General features: G+C 40.7%; 1 long non-coding RNA gene across 2 annotated transcripts in view; it reads right to left on the bottom strand.

Moving 5' to 3' along the window:
• Positions 1-3,527: 3,527 nt before the first annotated feature.
• The window catches only part of LOC122564300, an 8,805-nt gene continuing 2,321 nt past the window's right edge, over positions 3,528-10,011 (bottom strand). Inside the window, exons 1-3 of one of the 2 annotated variants that reach the window (XR_006315864.1) lie at positions 6,644-6,741; positions 6,251-6,386; positions 3,528-4,018 (exon numbers count right to left, since the gene is read on the bottom strand). This is a non-coding gene — a long non-coding RNA (uncharacterized LOC122564300). Of the gene's footprint in view, positions 4,019-6,250; positions 6,387-6,643; positions 6,742-10,011 lie in introns of those variants that run through there. The other variant, XR_006315865.1, reaches the window with a different exon arrangement.

Here is a 10,011-nt window from a genome sequence, read left to right as displayed (position 1 = left end):
TTGGAATATTGCATGCAATTCTGGTCTCCTTTCTATCGGAAAAATGTTGTGAAACTTGAAAAGATTCAGAAAAGATTGACAAGGATGTTGCCAGGGTTGGAGGATTTGAGCTATAGGGAGAGGCTGAACAGGCTGGGGCTGTTTTCCCTGGAGCATCGGAGACTGAGGGGTGACCTTATAGAGGGGCATGGATAGGATAAATAAACAAAGTCTTTTCCCTGGGGTTGGGGAATCCAGAACAAGAGGGTTCAGGGTGAGAGGGGAAAGATATAAAAGAGACCTAAGGGGCAACCTTTTCACACAGAGGGTGGTATGGGTATGGAATGAGCTGTCAGAGGATGTGGTGGAGACTGGTACAATTGCAACATTTAAGAGGCATTTGGATGGGTATATGAAGGGTTTGGAGGGATATGGGTCGGGTGCTGGCAGGTGGGACGAGATTGGGTTGTGATATCTGGTCGGCATAGATGAGTGGATCGAAGGGTCTGTTTCCATGATGTACATCTCTATGACTCTATGTTATCTATGCCCTTCATCCTTTTATAAATATCTCTAAAGTCACCCCTCATCTCCTGTGTGCCAGTGAAAAAAGTCCCAGTCTTTGAAGTTTATTTTTATATCTGAAACCCTCAGCTCCAGGCAATATCCTAGTAAATCTTTTCCGAATCCTCTCCAGTTTAATAATATCCTTCCTATAACAGGGAGACCAGAACTGCACACAGTACTCCAGAAGAGGCCTCACCAACATCCTGTACAACCTCAACATGACGTCCCAACCTCTATACTCAAAGGTCTGAGCAGTGAAGGCAGACATACTAAACAGCTTCTTAACCATTCTGTCTACTGGGGATCAAGGATAATCATTTGTCCAAACCCTGTTGCGCATTTTAAGTGAAAATAAAACTCAACATAACATGAGAACTCGGAGCAGGAGTAGGCCACCTGGCCCTTTGAGCCTGCTCTGCCATTCAATAAGTCATGGCTTTCTGTGGACTCAGATTCACTTACCTGCCCTCTCACCATTACCGTTAATTACTTTATTGTTCAAAAACATTTATCTTAGCTTTAAAAGTATTTACTGAAGTAGCGTCAACTACTTCACTGGGCAGGGAATTCCATGGATTTACAACCCTCTGGGTGAAGAAGTTCCTTCTCAATTCAGTCCTAAATCTGCTCTCCCTAATCTTGATGCCATGCCTCTTGTCCTAGTTTCACCTGCCAGGGGAAACATCATCTCTACTTCTATCTTATCCATTCCCTTCATAAATGTATATATTTCTATAAGATCCCCCCTCATTCTTCTACATTCCAATAATATAATCCCAGACTACTCAGTCTCTTCTCATAAACCAACCCCCTCAACTCCAGAATCAACCTAGTGAACCCTCTCTGCACCCCCTCTCGTGCCAGTACATCCTTTCTCAAGTAAGGAGACCAAAACTGCACACAGTACTCTAGGTGTGGCCTCACTAGCTCCCCATACAGCTGCAACATAACCTCTCTGCTTTTAAACTCAATCCCTTTAGCAATGAAGGACAAAATTCCATTTGCCTTTCTAATCCTTGCCTTCCTGGTCTGAGGAGTGGTGGATGGAGTTTAATTTGGATAAATATGAGGAGCTGCATTTTGGAAAAGCAAATCAGAGCAGGACACATACACAATGGTAAGGTCCTGGGGAGTGCTGCTGAACAAAGAGATCTTGGAGTGCAGGTTCATAGCTCCTTGAAAGTAGAGTCGTAGGTAGATAGGATTAGTGAAGAAGGCATTTGGTATGTTTTCCTTTATTGGTCAGAGTATTGAGTATAGGAGTTAGGAGATCATGTTCTGGCTGTACAGGACATTGATTAGGCCACTGTTGGAATATTGTGTGCAATTCTGGTCTCCTTCCTATCGGAAAGATGTTGTGAAACTTGAAAGGATTCAGAAAAGATTGACAAGGATGTTGCCAGGGTTGGAGGATTTGAGCTATAGGGAGAGGGTGAATAGGTTGGGGCTGTTTTCCCTGGAGCGTCGGAGGCTGAGGGGTGACCTTATAGAGGTTTATAAAATCATGATGGGCATGGATAGGGTAAATAGACAAAATCTTTTCCCTGGGCTGGGAGAGCCCAGAACTAGAGGGCATAGGTTGAGGATGAGAGGGAAAAGATATAAAAGGGACCTCAGGGGCAACCTTTTCACGCAGAGAGCGGTGAGTGTATGTAATAAGCTGTCAGAGGAAGCGGTGTAGGCTGGTACAATTAAAACATTTAAAAGGCATCTGGATGGGTACACGAATAAGAAGGGTTTAGAAGGATATGGGCAAAGTGCTGGCAAATGGGAGAAGATTAGGTTGGGATATCTGGTCGGCATGGACGAGTTAGACTGAAGTTAGTTCGTGCTGTACATCTCTATGTCACTATGACTCTAATTACCTGTTGCACTTGCAGACCAACCTTCTGTGATTCATGCACAAGGACACCCAGGTCTCTCTGCATAGCGGCATGCTGTAACTTTTTACTATTCATTTAATAATCATTTTACTGTTACTTCGACTGAAATGGATGACTTCACATTTATTAACATTGTATTCCATCTGCTAGACCTTTGCCCACTCACTTAATGTATCTGTGTTCCTCTGCAAAGTTTCACAGTCCTCTGCACACTTTGCTCTGCTTCTCATCTTAATGTCATCTGCAAACTTTGACACCGTACACATGGTCCCCAAATCCAAATCATCTATATAAATTGTAAATAATTGTGATCCCAACACCAATCCCTGAGGCACACCCCTAGTACTGATTGCCAACCAGAATAGTACTCATTTATCCCCACTTTTTGCTTCCTGTTAGTCAACCAATCCTCTATCCATGCTAATACTTTACCTGTAATAGTATGTATCTTTATCTTATGCAGCAGCCTCTTGTGCGGCACCTTGTCAAAGGCCTTTTTGAAATCTAGGTACACCACATTTACCTGTTGTCCACCTTGCTCATAATGTCTTCACAGAATTCCAAAATATTAGTTAAGTATGACCTGCCCTTCATGAACCCATGCTGCATCTGCCCAACGGGACAATTTCTATTGAGAAGCCTTGCTATTTTTTCATTGGTAATAGACTCAAGCATCTTCCCATTACAGAGATTAAGCTAACCAGTTTATAATTCCCCATCTTTTGTCTACCTCCCTTTTTAAATAGTGGCATCACATTTGCTTTTTGCCAATCTGCTGGAACTGCCCCAGAGTCCATTGAATTTTGGAAAATTACCGTCAGTGCACCTGCTGTTTCTCCTGCCATCTCTTTAGTACCCTGGGATGCATTCCATCAGGGCCAAGAGACCTGTTTATGCTTAGCTCCATTAGCTTGCCCAACACTATCTCTTTCGTAATAACGATTGCTTCCAGGTCCTCACCTACCTTCGTCTGGCACATTATCCATGTCCTCCACTGTGAACACCGACACAAAATACCTATTCAATGCCTCGGCCATTTCATCATATCCCATAACTAAATACCCCTTCTCATCCTCTAAAGGACTTTAGCCACTCCTTTTCATTTTTCATTTTATATATTTATAGAAACCTTTGCTATCTGACTCACCATCCAAGTGCACTACACAAGGAATTCCTGGGTTTTCTCATTTGAATTCCCATTGGCACTGTCTAGTCAATGATGCAAGATGTACAAATGGGGGGAAAGAAAGAAACACTTGTTTTTGTATGGCACTTTCCATGACTATGGATATCTTGAGCCACTATACAGTTAATGAAGTACATCTAAAGTACAATCACTGTTAAAATCTAGGAACACGGGAACCAATAGCTCCCACAAACAGCAATGTGATGCAGATTAAGGAATAGATACCAGCTAAAGCACAGGGATTTTAAATCCCCTGTTCTCCTTCAAAGTAGTGTCATCAGGCCTTTTACATCCATTCAAGCAGGGTGCCTTTGGTTTAACAGTTTATCCTGAGGAAAACATCTGAAACAAGATTGCTTCAGAACTGTAGTGGAGTGTCAACTTCAGTCTTTGTGCTCGTGTCCTGTATTGAGAAATGAGTATGGAATTCAGTTGATGTTTCGGGCAGCTTTTTTTCCAACACTGTTCAACCTACAAATTTCTGCATCAGACAACGATAAGCTTAACCATGCTAAGATGGTTGTTATTGTAGCACTCCATTGCTCCAGTTCAGGACATTCTGAAACACAGGGCATGCTTTGTAGTTTAAGTGTTACCTGAGGATCTAATTTCTTTCCCTGACATATGCAAATAATGCAAGTGGAACGGTGGTCATAAAAAGGCAAAAGGAGCTGAACAACATTGAGGAATGATTTGGATATACTCCACAACCTGATGAAGGAGCAGCACTCCGAAAGCTAGTGCTTCCAAATAAACCTGTTGGACTATAACCTGGTGTTTTGGGATTGTTAACATTGAGGAAAGCTTACTTCATGAATTGCAAATGGTGAAATTTTCATGCAGTTTGACTGCAGCCCTTTGCTTAGCTCTGCAGATGGGAAATTGTTTGGAAGATCCCAGTCACATCAGACAGTGGATGGTAGAGGCCTGTGAACAGTGGTGTGCTGCAAGGATCGATGCTGGGTTCACTGCTTTTTGTTATTTATGTAAATCATTTGGATGTGAATATACAAGGTATGATTAGCAAGTTTGCAGCTTACGTCAAAATTAGTACTATCGTGGACAGCGAAGATTACCTCAGGGTATAATCGGATATTGATCAGATAGGCAAATGGGCATAGGAGTGGCAGATGGAGTTTAGTTTAGTTAAATGTAAGGTGCTGCATTTTGTTAAAGCAATTGCGGCAGGACTTATACACTTAATGGCAAGGTCCTGGGGAGGGTTGCTGAACAAAGAGACCTTGGGATGCATGTTGATAGTTCCTTGAGAGTGGAGTCATAAGTAGACAGGGTCATGAAGAAGGCATTTGGTACTCTTGCTTTCATTGGTCAGTGCATTCAGTACAGTAGTTGGGACGTCATATTGCAGCTGTAAATGACATTGGTTAGGCTACGTTTGGAATACTGTGTTTAATTCTGGTCTCCCTGCCATAGAAAAGATGTTGTGAAACTTGAAAGGGTTCAGAAAAGATTTACAAAGATGTTGCCAGAGTCGGAGGTTTTGAGCTGTGGGGAGAGGTTGAATATACTAGGGCTGTTTTCCCTGGAGTGTCAGAAGCTGAGGAGTGACCTAATAAAGGTTTATAAAATGATCAGGGGAATGGATAGGGTGAATAGCCAAGGTATTTTGCCCAGGGTGGGAGAGTCCAAAATTAAAGAGTATAGGTTTAAAGTGAGAGGGGAAAGATTTAAAAGGTACCTACAGGACAACTTTTTTCACATAGAGGGTGATGCATGTATAGAATGAGTTGCCAGAGGAAGTGGTGGAGGTGGGTACAATTACAACATTTAAAAGGCATCTGGATAGTATATGGATAAGAAGGGTTTAGAGGGATATGGGCTGGTAAGTGGGACTAGACTAATGCAAAGACCTGATTGGTATGGATGAGTTGGACCAGAGAGCCTGTTTCTGTGCTGTACATCTCTACGACTTTATGACATCAACTACAGTGAAATCTTTTGGTTTGTGGTTTGGTTCCACTTTGCATAATATTTAGATAGATAACTTGTGGTCTGTTCAGTATTAGGAAGTTTTCCCTCTACCCAAATGTGATTAAGGTTTGGCTTTGGTGGGTTTCTGCAAAACTTCTTGATTTGCATTATAATATATTCCACACTTAAACGTTTATGCAACTCTCTGGTAGAAATATTTTTATCTTTCTTTCCAGGTTCTAGCTCACTGCTGATGTCACTGTTACTTCACCATATATGTCACAGACTCACTTAAGATCATAAAATCATAAGAAATAGGAGGAGGAGTATACAATTTGACCCCTCAAGCCTGTTCTACCACTCAATTGGTTCATGGCTGAACTGACGAACCTCATGTCCACTTTCCTGCCATTTCTCCATAATCTTTGATTCCACTACTTATTAAGAATCTATCTATCTCAGCTTTAAATATACACAAGGACTCGGCCCCACAGCACTCTGTAGCAAGGTATTCCAAAGATTCACAATCCTGTGAGAGAAGATTTTCTCCTCATCTCAGGTTTAAACTGGCATCTTTATTCTGAAACTATGCCATCTAGTCTTAGACTCTCCCATGAGGGAAAACATTTTCTGTACATCTTCCCTCAAGTAGAAAGTTATTTTTTAACATAACATCATTAAGTGATTTTCTTAAACCACTTACTTTTACATCATCTTCCCTCAACGTCTGGATTTCACAGGTCAAGACTTTTGCAGTGTCTTTATGGATCTCCTTGGTCTTTTCCTTGCTACCATTGATCAAAGGTCATAGTCTTCAGTTGCTTCACTGGATCACCATTCTGCAAGGTGATTGAGCAGAAATTTCCAGTCATCATCCCAAAGTTATTGATATTTATCCTCATTTGCTCTAGCAGTCTCTAATAATATTGGAGCTTTCCTGTTTCTCATGAATGTTTCAAATTAATTTTGGATAAGATACGATTGTGATTGCTTAATTTGTGTAAAGACTGTTTTTCAGATCTCTGATCATGTATCATTTGACCTGGTATTAATATTGCAAAAATCTTTTCTCTGAGTGCAAAAAGATGAACTTTACCTTTTTATCTAAAATGAGTTAATTTGCTCAATATCACTACTGGTTTTTCTTGGGTGACTGCTTCATCAATTGTAGCTGTAGACAATGTTTCTGCTGTGTCCAAGTTCTGCCTGTTACACACAATTTTTAAATAATAATGTGTTAGTCTGAGTCTGAAACACTGTATGTAGATATTTTGATAAACTCTGTGGAATCCAGAAGAACAACCAACAGTTTAAGGTCTCGCCTCAATTTGAAATGGCAACCCAATTAAATAATTAGAGAATCTCTCACACGCCCATGTTACTACTATTGTTTCTTTCTCAATGGCTGCATAATATTGCTCTGTTTCAGTTAAGGCCCTGGAAACAAAGAAGACAGTGGGGGATCTCTCAAAGGATTGGTGATCGCAGCTAAGTTTGGAATCAGTTTCCCAACCCTACTGACCATTCCAAGTAATCTCATTTACAAGCCTAGGTTGTAGAAAATCACTGACGACTTTTTTTTCTCTAAGTGTCAATAATCATGTCTTTTTATTGTTTAGTGTGCCCAAGAATTTAATGATAGTTTGTACAAATTCACACTTTTATCTTAGAGTGAGACCTGCTTTTTGTAATGCTTTTGGAACTTCTCAGTCTCTGTGGTCATGTTGCTGTCTTGTAGTTCCATAGGTAAGTATGTCATCCAAATTACAAATTAATCCTTTACTCTCGTGAAGACTGTTTCACTTGGTCCTCTGAAATACATCTGGAGTTAATGTAAAACCAAATACAAAAGTAGAATTTAAAATTGTTAACATGTTTTTTCTCCTTGTCGAGAGGATTTGCCAAAACCCACTACGAACTTAAAACTTTGTGAATAAGGTGCTGTTGGCAACTTTTACCAATCTGTCAGTCACTGAGGACATAGGATGGATTTCCCTCTGGACTACTTTATTTAGTTGCATCAGATGTACACAGAGCCTAAGTGAATCATTTGGTTTCGGAACTTCCTTGAGTCTCAAGAGCACTGGGTTGGCTCTGTGATGATGATATAAAATGTTTATGTACATTTTGTCAGGTTCCTCTTTAACTTTCTCCAAGAGTGGGTATACTACTCACCAAGGAGTGACAGTAAACACTTAAATCTAAATCTGGGAGTGTATAGATGCATAAGCTTACTATCATGAAGCACCATATTACGATATTCATTTTTGACTTTAGCAAACTTCTGAAAGATCTGTGGGAATTATTAGTGAGATTTTGTCCCCCTGGCTACTTTCTTCAGAGAGTACAAGTTGGATACATACATTTCTTGCACAATCAAAAGGTTTTTTGATTGTGCAAGATATAATAAATTTCATTAATCTTTTGCCCTCGTAACCAAGTGCAGTAGTAATCTTTTAGTTTGGAGATCTGTGCTGCCTTGGCTTTATAATTTAGTTTTACGTGGTTGAATGTCTGCTGCTTTGAATCATTTCAAATGGTCATCAATACAATAACATCAGCACCAGTGCCAGACATGAATGCAGTTTCAAGCCTTTACTTTCTAAAATAACTGACCAAAACTTTTCTTCTTGATTCTTTAATTCCAAGGATATCTCTACTCTCACTTATTTCCAGTTTCCTGGATTGTCTGCTTTAAAGAGAGAGACATTCTCTCGCTTTCTTCCTTTACTTGCATACTTAGAATTGCCAAACAATTTGAAGTGTCCTGTTTTTCCTCATTGGAAACACTTCGCTGGACAATCTCAGGCTACAGTTTAGTGCCACAATGTGAGCACTTTAAAATGTCTACAAATAGGACTCCCACTCTTTGCACCCTTTTGGAGGGTTTCTGAATGGATTAAACTACCCCTATGGAGCCCATCCAACAAACAAGTTCATCTAGATCCTCAATATTTACAAGCATTATTGTCTGTTTTCGCTTTGAAGTTCAGCCTGTCTAGTGTATTTAGCATGTTTGAGTGTTAGGTTGTCTGTTGTTCGGAACAAATCTGACAACTTTCCGTCTCTGCCAATGAATTTGTCACATATGAGTTTGTCTTCCAATGTACCATGCCTGCAGAGCTGGTAGAAACAATTCAATTAACTCCTCTGGTCATTGGTAACACTAATTGCATTCGCTCAATTACGATGTTCTGTTTTGGACTGAAGTATGTACCAACTGCTTTTATGACGGCTTCAGTATCTAAGATTTCTCTTCTACCCTCATCTCATCAGAATATTATGAACAACGGATCCCACTTCCATACAGGAACGTAATAACCTGGTACCTTTGCTCTTTGGTATGCAAGTATATCACTGTTTACTTCTTCTGGAATTGTTTTTCAACATCTCCTAATGCTGATCTCCCTGTGGACGTTTGGGTTAGTAAATAGCTGCAGAAGAGACGACTGCTTGACTAGTTTTGATATCGCTACTGATTTATGTGTCTCAAGTGGTCTTCTTCAGCGTTCTAAGTTTTGTCGATGGCATCACTTTATCATTAGATTGTTATCACAACCGCTGTTATCATGGTTTCTGGTTGGGTTTCACTTTGCATGATATGTAAATGTCTCATCAGATATAGTGTCATTGAGTTGTGCAGCACAGAAACAGACCCTTCAGCCGAAGCCAAACAGATATCCTAAATTAATGCAGTCCCATTTGCCAGCATTGCCATAACTGTCTAAACCCTTCTTATTCATGCAGATGCCTTTAAATGATGTAATTGTACCCATCTCCTCTGGCAGCTCGTTCCATACGCACACCACCCTCACCTTAAACCTTTCCCCTCTCACCTTAAATCTATGCTATCTAGCTTTGAACTCCCTTATCCTGGGGAAAAGATCTTGGCTATTCACCCTATCCATGCCCCCCATTATTTAATAAACCTCTTTGAGGTCACCCTCAGCCTCCGACACTCCAGGGAAAAAAGCCCCAGTCTATTCAGCCTGTCTCTAAGCTCAAACCCTTCAATCCCAACATCACCCTTGTAAATCTTTTCTAAACCCTTTCATAGTTACGGGTCAGGTGCCGGAAGACTGGAGGTTGGCAAACGTGGTGCCACTGTTTAAAATGGGCGGTAAAGACAAGCCAGGGAACTATAGATCAGTGAGCCTGACGTCAGTGGTGGACAAGTTGTTGGAGGGAGTCCTGAGGGAAAGGATGTACATGTATTTGGAAAGGCAAAGATTGATTCGGGATAGTCAACATGGCTTTGTGTGTGGGGAATCATGTCTCATAAACTTGATTGAGTTTTTTGAAGAAGTAACAAAGAAGATTGATGAGGGCAGAGCAGTAGATGCGATCTATATGGACTTCAGTAAGGCGTTCGACAAGGTTCCCCACGGGAGACTGATTAGCAAGGTTAGATCTCATGGAATAGGGAGAACTAGCCATTTGGATACAGAACTGGCTCAAAGGTAG

Source organism: Chiloscyllium plagiosum, chromosome 29, assembly GCF_004010195.1.
Source record: "Chiloscyllium plagiosum isolate BGI_BamShark_2017 chromosome 29, ASM401019v2, whole genome shotgun sequence".
Taxonomy (NCBI): Eukaryota; Metazoa; Chordata; class Chondrichthyes; order Orectolobiformes; family Hemiscylliidae; genus Chiloscyllium; species Chiloscyllium plagiosum.
This window is presented reverse-complemented; position numbering and strand designations above follow the sequence as displayed.